Source organism: Trematomus bernacchii, unplaced genomic scaffold (genome assembly GCF_902827165.1).
Source record: "Trematomus bernacchii unplaced genomic scaffold, fTreBer1.1, whole genome shotgun sequence".
Classification (NCBI taxonomy): Eukaryota; Metazoa; Chordata; class Actinopteri; order Perciformes; family Nototheniidae; genus Trematomus; species Trematomus bernacchii.
Genome location: NW_022987787.1, coordinates 641,194 through 653,603, shown reverse-complemented (window position 1 = coordinate 653,603; position 12,410 = coordinate 641,194).

The following is a 12,410-nucleotide window of genomic DNA, read 5'->3' as shown; positions in this document are numbered from 1 at the left end:
TGTGTGTGTGTGTGTGTGTGTGTGTGTGTGTGTGTGTGTGTGTGTGTGTGTGTGTGTGTGTGTGTGTGTGTGTGTGTGTGTGTGTGTGTGTGTGTGTGTGTGTGTGTGTGTGTCTTTTGTTTTTGAGGATTCCTTCTTTCCGACATATCAGGGTTTTTAGTTTTTTGGACTCAACAACACTGTTTGTTTGTTTCTGTCGAGGCCTTTTTTGTTCATGACTACTATAATGACCGCTATTCCCATTTCCTGCGTGTTCTGCTCCTTGTGTATTTCTCCTGTGGTAAAGCCATAAGCTGGGTATTTAGTGTGAAAACGCTCCATGGACTATAACTGTTTGGTGCCTAATTTATATTTTAGAGAGTTCACCTAAATCCGCTTGACCTTTGACAGACATAATTCATTTTTGATGTTTATGGCACTCTGTCAGCTGTTTAGTACCATACCTGTCACTGTCTTATTTGCATATCAGCATAGATAAACAGAAATTGGGTAGAGGGGGTGGGCGGAGGAACTGGAAACGTCTACTGATAATGTAAAAGTGGGCAAATGTGTTCAAATGGCCCTGAATGGTAACAGCTGCACTCTTGAGTTAAAGTGAGGCATTTCACTTCGGCCACTGTGACCACTGTTAAAGACAATTCATCCATTTGAAAATGTTTTTTTAATGAATTGATATTTAATCTATTCATATTTGCAGCTTTACTCTTACATAAGTACTCCTTTAGACATTTTAGACTCTAATTTGTAAAGAAAATATAATGTAAAGAAATGTCTCCCTTTTTAAAGCCACTATTTAAGCATTTTAAAATGCCTAGCATTAGCATTATTGGGTGGTAGCATTTGGAAATGGCAAAAAACTACCCTTCAACCAAAAAATATATGTAATACTGTAATAATTATCCTTTGTTATACAATCTGTACGAAGAGGATACATTTTGAAATGTGAATCAGTTGCTTTATGAAGGAATCCCTTAAAGTTAACCCTTTAAACATACAGTATAATGTGATGAACTCTAAATGCTTTTGTGTGCGTCTTTCAATCCAAATCTGTTTGGGGGGATGTGATAAGCAGGAGCATGGCTGTAGCTGTGAGGTCACTGAGGTCATGTGACCTCTGTCCTTGTCAAATCTTGTTAACAGCCCTGTTCAGAAACCACTTTTGTTCCACTGCACTGAATTTCTGTGTGTGTGTGTGTGTGTGTGTGTGTGTGTGTGTGTGTGTGTGTGTGTGTGTGTGTGTGTGTGTGTGTGTGTGGTGTGTTGTGTGTGTGTGTGTGTGTGGTGTGTGTGTGTGTGGTGTGTGTGTGTGGTGTGTGTGTGTGTGTGTGTGTGTGTGTGTGTGTGTGTGTGTGTGGTGTGTGTGTGTGTGTGTGTGTGTGTGTGTGTGATGTATTCCAATAACATGTCCCCCTCTCTGTTTGGTACAGTCCTCTCTGTTTTTGTATTCGTTTTACTTTTGATCGTCCCCTCTCTGTTTCTTTACTTCATTCTCTGTTTCCACCAGCTCTCCTCTCCCTCCCTCTCCTCCCTCTCCTCCCTCTCCTCCCTCTCCTCCCTCTCCTCCCGCAGCTGTTCCTCTCCACCACCACCGCCCTGTTGCCCTGCTTTCCGCCTCTCAGTCTTCCTCCCGCTTCATCTTCCTCTCTAATCACCCTCCTGCCTCTCCCACTCTCTTCCTTTCATCCTTCACCCTCTCCACTCATATCCTTCTCCTTCCACCCCATCTAACTTTTCTCCTCTTCCTCATCTCTTTCCTTCCTCATCCATCTCCTTACTCCCCTCCCTACTCGGCCTCGTCCCGGTCCCCTCCCCCATCGCTCTCCTCCGTCCTCCTGCTTTCTCGTTAGTCTAATGGAGGCAGAGTAATTCACTCAGCAGCGGGGTAATGTGACAGAGCGCTTGCTCAGCCTCTGGCCTGCCAGCCAACACTGGATGGATGGATAGATGGAAAATGGAGGTGGAAAGGTACAGAGATGAGGCAAGGAGAAAGGGACAGAGGAGGAGGAGGGGGGGCGGGGTGGATGAGGCAGAAGGAGAGGTGGAGATGTGATGGAAAGATGAAAAGACAGTCAGAAAAATACATCATTGCATAACTCTTCTGCTTCGAAAGAACTGTGTGTGAGTTTCAGCTTACACTGTGTGCCAGTGAAGATGAATTATTCAAACGTAATTAAAAGTTGAAAACCTCACTTACTTAATAATAAACAAAAATATCCTGCTTATATTGCCCATACCACATAATATAACTACATCATTTCAATGTTAGCGATGTTGGAATATAACAACAAACCAACATACAATCTTTTTTTTACCCAAAACCATTGTCTAAAAAAGTATTTTACACACTGGACTTATTTATATAGATTTACTTTCTGTATATTTTTTATTTGTAGAATTCAAATCCGCTAACAGAAATAGACAAAAATGGTTTAGCTGATTTTGAGTCCTGAAACTGGATATGTTATGTGCGTTAATATAATAACTTTAATTCAGTTAGGACTTCAAATGCCCCCCCCCCCCCCCCCCCCCCAGTGAGTGTGTTGTGCATCATGTGTGTGTAAGTGTGTGTGTGTGTGCGTGTGTGCGTGTGTGGTGTCACTACCTGTCTGTCAACCTCTTTGCCATTTTTCTTTATTAACAAGGAGGGAACTGAATCAGCGCTCTGATTGGCTGAATGCTGTCCCAGCAAAGTGTCTCTGTTGGCATGTAAAGCTCCTATTTATGGACCGGAGTAGATTAGTCTAGCTTTAAAAAGAACTAAATATGAATAAAGGATTGTATCTGATGTCTAAAATACCAGTGAAGAATGCATGTGTGACTGGCTGTGTGAGTGACAGCTCCTCTCATCCAATGGGAGACCCCCGCTTAAGCCCTCCTTCCCCTGCCCTCCTATCAGATCCTTGTGCATGTCCTTCCAGTATATCCTTCCAAACTTGGACTGTTATTTTCTGTAAAATTTGTACTTTTGAACAAAACTATTATCAAAGTGACTAATATAACTCTAATGTTAGGTACGTTTAATGTTAGCAATAAATATATCAGTAAAGGAATATATTTGATATTTAAATGCAGTGAAAATATAACGTGATTAAACAACAATGATGATGGATAGAGGTTGTGTTTTAAAAGCAATATTATTCTGACAAAAAATGAGTGCCATAAATCCTTTTTCAGTTTGTTTGACTTGGTTTCAGTCCTCTGCCTCATCGTTGTTTGTTCCAGTCACCAGTACTGTACGTGTTGAAGGCTTCTCTTCCCATGTCTCTGTGTATCATGAATGCTGACTTGGTTAAGCTATAGCAACAGAAATAAAGACACCCTGCTGCTTCTGTCCACACTGAGCTGTTATTGAGTCCAGCATGCACCAACAGCTGTGTCATTTTCTGAAAAAAGGCGAAACAAAACAAATATGTAAATGTATACAGAATCATGGTAATTAAAGATACCATGTCAACATTATGGGACAATTATGGGACTTGCCATGACTATTTTTATTTTTGTCATCAATTATGAACCAGTTTTGTAGACCCCAAGGGACACATGAGAGGAAAAAGAGAAGCTCATGTTTCCAGACATAATGTAAGATTTTCCTTTACTCAGGATGTTGGTTTCATGCTGCCCCCTAGTGCATTTTCTCTGTACCTAGAGCAACTTCGGAATGTTGTATTGTATTAAACCCTGCACTGATTATCGGCTTATCCACATTTCCTAAAAACCCAATTCTCTCCCCACAAAGGCCTCAGATCGATGATTATGTGTTTTTTAGTCGTACACATAAATGACCCCCTCCCCTCTTTACTTATAAGAGTAAAATACTCTTTCCTTCCTTGGTTTATAGCCAATTATACACTTTTAATGTATATAACATATTTCTTAAAGGTAGGTAGATAAGAATGGAGAAACCAGCTTGAGTGCGCTAGAATTTGAAAGTACGCAGCCGAAAGAAATCTGCCTCTTCCTTCAGACTTCCTTACAGAGCCCCTCCTCCAACACACACGAACGCGCACATGACCAATGAGGGCACGAGATAAGTTTGTGCACAGATGGAAGGCTGACAGGCAGGTAGGCCATCCAGTTACTTTAGCCGGGCCGGCTAAAATGATTGGTCGTGCTTTTTACAGTATTACGGCTTCCACAGATGAGATTTTTTAAATGTATTTATTGTCAAATGTGACGGCCCACAAAGCACTTAAGATATTCATTGCTATCGGGATGTTAAGAGCATTCCATGGAATATAACAAAAAGTGTTTCTGAAGTGAATTACCTACCCCACCTTTAAGCTTGAAGTTTTCGATTTCTTTTTTTATCAACAATTTGAAATGGTCCTAAATAGTTTAAGTCTTGTGTTTACTCATATTATTGTCAATTGAATTAATAAATGAATCAAATACCAACATTTTGGACAGCATGTTTAAATGAATAATTCCAATAGGTTACTTTCATGGCAAAAAGGTTAACTTAAAAGTAAGTCTCAAATGTGTGATGTTATCAGGTATAAAGTCTGGAGCTGCTCCAAAGACAGAAAGGATTTTTTCTTTCTACCGGAATGAGCTTTATTCTAGTATCATAAGAAGTAACTGTAACTCCTACTATAATGTTGTTCCTTCTGAAATATAGTAGAAGTATAAAGTTATGTTCATCCTACACTTACTTAGGACTTTATAGAAATACTTTACTTGTTTAAGTAAAATAAGTCCTTACTTTAAACCAGTGTTGGAAGAAGTACTCAAATCCTTTACTTAAGTATAAGTACAGATACTATGGTTTTAATATAATCTATTAGAATAGAATAGAAGTATTACAAGTAAAAGTCCTGTTTTCACAAATGTACCGCAGTAAAAGTACAAAATAATTAGCATCAAAATACACTTAGTACAAACAGTAAAAGTACTCATTCTGCACAATGGCCCATTTCTGGATAATATAAAGTACAGAAGTGTTATCAGCAAAATGCACTTCAAGATCAAAAGTAAAAATACTTTATATGCAGAATGGATATGTTTGTGTATTACATTATTATTGTTTTTATTTTATTCAGTTTGTATACATGTAAAAGCATACAAATATTGTAGTTTGTCGATGTGGACCAAATGTGTACACTTGAAATACTGTGTAGATTAGTAGTACTGTATTGCATTATACCAAATCAGTATATCATGTGTTTTATATGTACAAAGTTACTATGAGTATTAAATAAATGTAGTGGAGTAGAATAGAAAGTAGCATAACATGGAAATACTCAAGTAAAGTACAAATGTCTAAAAAGTACACACCATATGCAAACACTAGGGGGTGGTAGAGTAACTGCTGCACTGCTACTTAAATCTACAAATGCTTAAATCTACAAAAAAAACTAGATGCAAGTCCCAACACCTCTTCAATCACTTAACTAAAGCAATATTACACTATTTAAAAAAATACACATAAAGTGTAAAAGTCCTTTGTTCCGTATACAAGTATGTACAATTTATACATTTAAAAGTCAATTGTATATTTATCATAATGCCAAATGTGTGTTTAGAATATACAACCAGGTGGGCACCAGTGTGGCCTGCATAATGACGTCATTATATAAGGGTTCTAGGTGTGTCGCATTTACCTGCGTGCAAGAACTTGCTGGGGGGGGGGGAACAAAACACTTTGTTTTCTAAATGTCCTCTATGTCTCTCAGGCACAATGCTGCAACATTCAAATCAAATCAAGTTTTATTTATAAAGCACATTTAAAAGCGATTTTTGGTCGAGCCAAAGTGCTGTACATGTAATAAAAACACATTACTACAATCACTATTGACGCACTTTACAGTATTTAACCAAGTGTTTACATAGAGACCTGAGCCGTGAAGACCACCAACTGTCCATTCCTCACATTTGAAAGTGGACAGAATAATGGGAACGGGTGAAACTGGACACCTTCACCTCCACCTCCTCCTCACTGCGTCAAGCTGACAACTGACATCCGGTCCAACCGGAAACACAATGCGAGCGAAAAAATAAAAGCATGGCAGGAGAATAACGGGCACTTCTATGAAATACAAAAAAGTGCTGTCTCAGACTTGGTACATTTACTCAAGAACTGCAATTAAAGGTGGGGTAGGTAATTTTGAGAAACCGGCTCGAGATACACTTTTTGTTATATTCCATGAACATCCCGATAGCAATGAATATAGTGCTTTGACAAAAAATCCATAAAAAAATGTCATCTGTGGAAGCCGTAGTACTGTAAAAAGCACGACCAATCATTTTAGCCGGCCCGGCTAAACTCGACTCCCCTCCTCCTCGACTCCTATCCTCGTGTCTTAGTCCCGCCCACAGGAGATGCGAGCGGAGGAGTCGAGGAGGGGAACCGAGGAGAGAGGAGTGGAAGCAGCAGGCGTTTAGAGAAATGAGAAATCCTCTCCTCTGAGCGGTCATTTTAAAGAGACGTCCATTAATGAAGACAGGAGGCGGCAGTGGTTCAGTCTGTAGGGGATTGGACTTTGGACCGAAGGGTCACCGGTTCACGTCCCGATTGGACCAAAAATACAGAGTGTGGACTGGTACTGGAGAGGAGCCAGTTCACCTCCTGGGCCACTGCCGAAGTGCCCTTGAGCAAGGCACCTAACCCCCAACTGCTCACTGGCGCCGGTGTAGGTACCATATGTGTTTGGCCTACCAGATGTGTTCGGGGTCCGTTACGCTTACCAATGACGTCACGCATTGGCTGTACGGTAACCCAAGAGGACATTTTACACGGTCAAATTCCGAATGTATTGAAACTCCAGACTCAACGTAAGAGCTTGAGCCTCTTCGGGGGGTGCTAACATTTAAACATACACTTCATTCTTTACTTTGTCCGTTATTATATGTAGAAGATATTACTTTTTTCTCCGTCATGTTGTTTCCATAGCAACAACTTCAAAATAAAAGCATCTAAATAGATTTGTGTTCTGCACACCAAAATACGTTATTTGAACACCCCTCTCGATCGATTTACAAGAAAAATTAGTATGGCCCGCCCTAATACACCAACGCAGTTTTTAAAGATATACATTTTTCAACACAGAATAATTTGCCAAATTACACCATATCCAATCATTTTACGAGTCAGAAAATGCTATCTGTTCATTGCAGTTATTGTTTATTGAATTAGATTACCATGAGCTCAACATAATTATGTAGAGTACAAGTCCACAGCCAAGAAAATGTTATTTGCATCTCATTTTATTTATGAATATGGAATTATGGAATTCTAACACTGGAATTTGTTATTATTTACTATAACTTTATTATACTATTCGGGTACAGCCCTACTGTACTATCAGGATACAGCCGTTGTGTATTTTATTATGTGCACTAAATGGTTTTAGAAAAATATCGACTCTTTGTTTGTAGATATCTACTAAACTAAAGCATACAAATAAAGAGAGTAATGTAGGCCTGTTATACTGAGTGATATATATTTTACTGTAGTGCCGAGAGAAGGGAGTCGGAGGCGGTGCATCGAAGGTGCAAAGTTGGCTTTATTAAGCAGCAGAAAACCACATGTTGCCGGCTTGAAGCCCGGGAAGCAAAGAGGAAGAAGCAAGGAGGGCACACAATAAGTACAGTCAACAACATATATGTCCGTGCGGAAACAATACCCCCAACCTGTAGTTCCATGAGTGAATTATGATAAACAGTGATCACTACACAAGCCCCCCCAGAATTCAAACATGGACACAATCCTCGCGACCAGGAGGAAGCACCACAGGGGCCGAGGAGGGTGGGGCCGCAGGCGAGGACCGGGCCATGGAACGGGCCATGGAACGGGCCGTCGGAAGGAGGCCGCAGGAGAGGGCAGGGGCCCAACGAGCCGAACCGTGAGCCGAACCGTGAGCCGCAGTTAGAGGAGAGGCCAGGCAGGGTCCAGAAGTGCGCCACCCACGGGCCGATGAAGGCGTGGGCGACGTCCGAAGATGTTGCAGAGGCGAGGGAAGAGGCCAGACAGGGTCCCGAAGCGCGCCACCCATGGGCCGATGAAAGCATGGGCGATGTACAAAACTGTCGAGGCGAGACAGGGTCAGGAAGTGCGCCACCCAGGCGCCGATGAAAACGTGGGCGACGTCCGAAACCGCCGTCGAGGTGGTGAAAAAGCGAGAGGGTCCACACGAGGCCGACCAGACATGATCGAACCTCCTCTAAGGCACCAAGGAAAAGCTCAAAAAGGTTGTCCTGTCCACGATCAAAAAACAAATGGGCAAAATTGTGAGAGGATCCACACGAGTTCAACCAGATTTGGTCGAACCTCCTCTCCGGCACCACCAAAAAGGGTTAACAGTCAGATGTTAACAGATGGAAGCAGTCAGCCGTTAGCTGCTAGCCGTTAGCTGTCAGTCGTCGTTAGCTGCTAGCCGTTAGCTGTTAGTCGTCGGTAGCTGCTAGCTGTTAGCTGTCGTCGTTAGCTGTGAGCTGTTATGTGTCCCGAAGAAACAGTTCCATGAAAAAGAAGTCTGGCTCTTCCGGGTCACCAGTGTAGTGCCGAGAGAAGGGAGTCGGAGGCGATGCATCGAAGGTGCAAAGTTGGCTTTATTAAGCAGCAGAAAACCACATGTTGCCGGGTCACAGCCCGGGAAGCAAAGAGGAATAAGCAAGGAGGGCACTCAATAAGTACAGTCAACAACATATATGTCCGTGCGGAAACAATACCCCCAACCTGTAGTTCCATGAGTGAATTATGATAAACAGTGATAAACAGTGATCACTACAATACACACTGCTCTGCTTTCTGCATGGACCTCAGAGCTGTTCTCTCTGTAAACATCGCGTCGCGATGAAAGCAGTTAATAAAATAATATCCAGGGGATGCATGCAGAGCTGTCATTGGCTGAAATCAGTCCGTCCGTGCGTCACGACTCTTTGAAACATTACTGTTGCCGGAAATACATCCGCGGAGGAGCCGTGGAGGACCCATCAGTGTATCCTCGATTATAGCTCCTCCAGAGAGCCTCCTCGACGCTCGACGCTCGATCCTCGGTCCTCGATGTGCATTTAGAGAAATGAGATGTCCTTCAACATGGCGCGCTGAAATCCATTTCCGGGTCACTACCGGAGGACCGAGGAGTCGAGGAGGGGGAATTGATGAAATGAGAAGCCTTCATTCATATTTTATTAACTGCTTTCATCGCGACGCGATGTTTACAGTGAGAACAGCTGTGAGGTCCGTGTAGAAAGCAGAACAGTGTGTATAATATATATCACTCAGTATAACAGGCCTACATTACTCTCTTTATTTGTATGCTTTAGTTTAGTAGATATCTACAAACAAAGAGTCGATATTTTTCTACAACCATTTAGTGCTTCACATAATAGAATACACAACGGCTATATCCTGATATATATTATATACTGATATATCCAGTCTCTGATTGTGTTACGTTATTATGAGAGTGCTCTCATACTTGCTTGATTCTGAAATTGTATATATTTATATAAATATATATGTGTGTATATGTCCGCATCTGTAGCCTGTTATTGTCTCATTATACCGCACTGTGAATGAATTAAAAGTAAATATATAAGTCGTCATGAACACATCTGTCCATCAGACAGAGGGCTGTGCCTCCTGTCATCATTAATGGACGTCTCTTTGAAATGACCGCTCAGAGGAGAGGATTTCTCATTTCTCTAAACGCCTTCTGGCCGTTTCTCAATCGCGAGGATGCTGGCTTGGTAGCACAGCCGAGCCGAGCATCTTGCTTCAGAAGCAAGGCAAGAATACTTCCTGGCATTCGGAAAACAAAGAGTGGAACAGGCTAGCAAGTGTGCAGGTGTGCGTCATATGAGAGGCCCCGCCTTACATCTTCCGCCACAGATTTGGGGAAATTGGTCCATGCGCAAAGCATTGTGGGGATTTTAAGGACGCGAAGTCTACCCATGTGCAGCCTCGAAATTTCCCCCAAACCAAGGACGCGGCCTCGGTGGAATTCCAAGTATGTTGGAGATTGGAACAGTCCTTCGGCGGCACTCGATGACGTAGCATCCTTGAAATATTGGCTTGGAAGCCAATATCCTCGCGATTGAGAAACGGCCACAGCTTCCACTCCTCTCTCCTCGGTTCCCCTCCTCGACTCCTCCGCTCGCATCTCCTGTGGGCGGGACTAAGACACGAGGATAGGAGTCGAGGAGGGGAAATTTGAGAATTGAGAAGCATTCATTGTACGTGATAGGCTAAGGGGCGGGACATCTCTAAGCGGTTGACCAATCACAACAGAGCCGGGTCATTCTACAGAAAAGGTGGAAGTACTGTCACTTACTTTTGCAGACACCAAAATACATGACGTTGGCCTAATACTCACATTCATTATATATGTTGAATAAATAGAGATTGTCTTTGCAATGGTACTAAATTAAAAAAATTGAAAAAATGGTTTTATACATAAATTGCAATTTATTTAAAATGCCAAGTTCAAGTAACTGCCTTGTCACTTTGATCATACATGGAAGTGGAGCCTATAGTTTTAATTTAAAGGGGACCTATCATGCAAAATGCACTTTTGTACGTCTTTTATACATGAATATGTGTCCCCGGTGTTCCAGGGAACTCACCAAGTGTCAGAAAACACAACCCTCTCTATTTTCCTCCATACCCAAATCTCTAAAAAAGGGGCTGCAACGGATCTGATAAAAACTGATCCAGATTTGAACACTGTCCTGACGTCAGGACGGTGGCGCTACGGCTATTGGGCCAACTCCACCAATCAGGAGGAGACAGCCACGGCCATTGCCGTTCGAAAGCGCTGGAGACGCTGTAGTACATATGCCAGGCCAGTAGATGATGCTGTTCTCACTGAATCTGCCCAGAGCTAGAAATTGTCAAATTGAGCAAAATGAGGCATGGCTAAAATGCATGATCTGTTTGGTATTTTGAAAAAAAAAAAGTATAAATATGCCTTATATAGGTATGGTCCTACACTATATTATTCAAATATAGCATGGTAGGTCCACTTTAAAAGATTTTTTTTTCAATAAATAAATCTCATTCATATTTACATAACATTACATACATTAAATATAACACTGAAATGGTAAAAAAAAAACGCAAATTATTATTAATAATATCAAATAAATGTCAGTCACCCAAAATTACGTAATTGGTGTTACTGCTACACAAAACGCTTTTATTTTTGAAATAATGTACTGTCTCTGAAGTGCTTCCTGTAACAAGAGATCCTTTGAGGCAGTGCAGTGGACAAAGACATAAGGGAAGTCAGATACTTCTTACTTTGTTTGTTAAATGTGTCATTTTATCTTCAAATGTCTTTCAAGTCTGTCATTAGTGTTACTCATTGCATAGCCCTAGGGGTGAACATTTGAATGGGAAAATGTATTGTATTGAAGAGTTAAACGATTTTGATATTGACTGAAGCCATATTTGGTCTGACACATGGCAGCCATTTGGTTAAAATTGTAGTTTTTTCTCCAAATTGTCACTGGTGTTACCGTCACTGGTGTTACTCTTCTTCCTGGTAACACGTAACACCAGTGACGTTCCTATATAAATAAGCTTTGTATAATGTATACAAATAATAAAAATAATAAAAATACTTTAAAGGTAAGTTTGAGAAACCGGCTCGAGATACACTTTTTGTTATATTCCATGGAATGCTCTTAACATCCCGATAGCAATGAATATCTTAAGTGCTTTGACAAAAAATCCATAACAAAATTTCATCTGTGGAAGCCGTAATACTGTAAAAAGTACGACCAATCATTTTAGCCGGCCCGGCTAAAATAACTAGATGGCCTACCTGCCTGTCAGCCTTCCATCTGTGCACAAACTCATCTCGTGCCCTCATTGGTCATGTGCGCGTTCGTGTGTGTTGGAGGAGGGGCTCTATAAGGAAGTGGCAGATTTTCTCCGGTTGTGTATTTTTTTGTGCCGGTTTCTCAAACTTACCTACCCTACATTTAAGCTCTACTTGTTGTGGATTCATCAAGTTAAGAGTTAGTTATTGCTATTTAACAGGTTTTAGATGTGTTTATAAGGAATATATTTCAGCAGATTTGTATCACCCAGATTCCACCTTTTCTGTAGAATGACTCAGCCGGCCAGCTAACCAATCAGAGCAGACTGGGCTCTGGTTTCAGACAGAGGGTGAAAAGAGGTGCTGCAGCACAGGCAGTATGAGAAAAATAAAGAGCTTTTTGAACATTAAATCATGGAGACATGTAGAGACACTAAATACTGATATGAACCTGATAATGAGCAGAATAGGGCCCCTTTAAGATATCCACAAAAAAAAGTAGTTCAAATTACAGATCATTAACTAGTTACTTTATAAATTCTGATTTTGAGACACAATAAAAACACTTTTACCTTATGATTATTTGGTATAAACCATCAAACATTATATTTCAGTGACTTAAACCACAAGTGCGGTAACAATAAA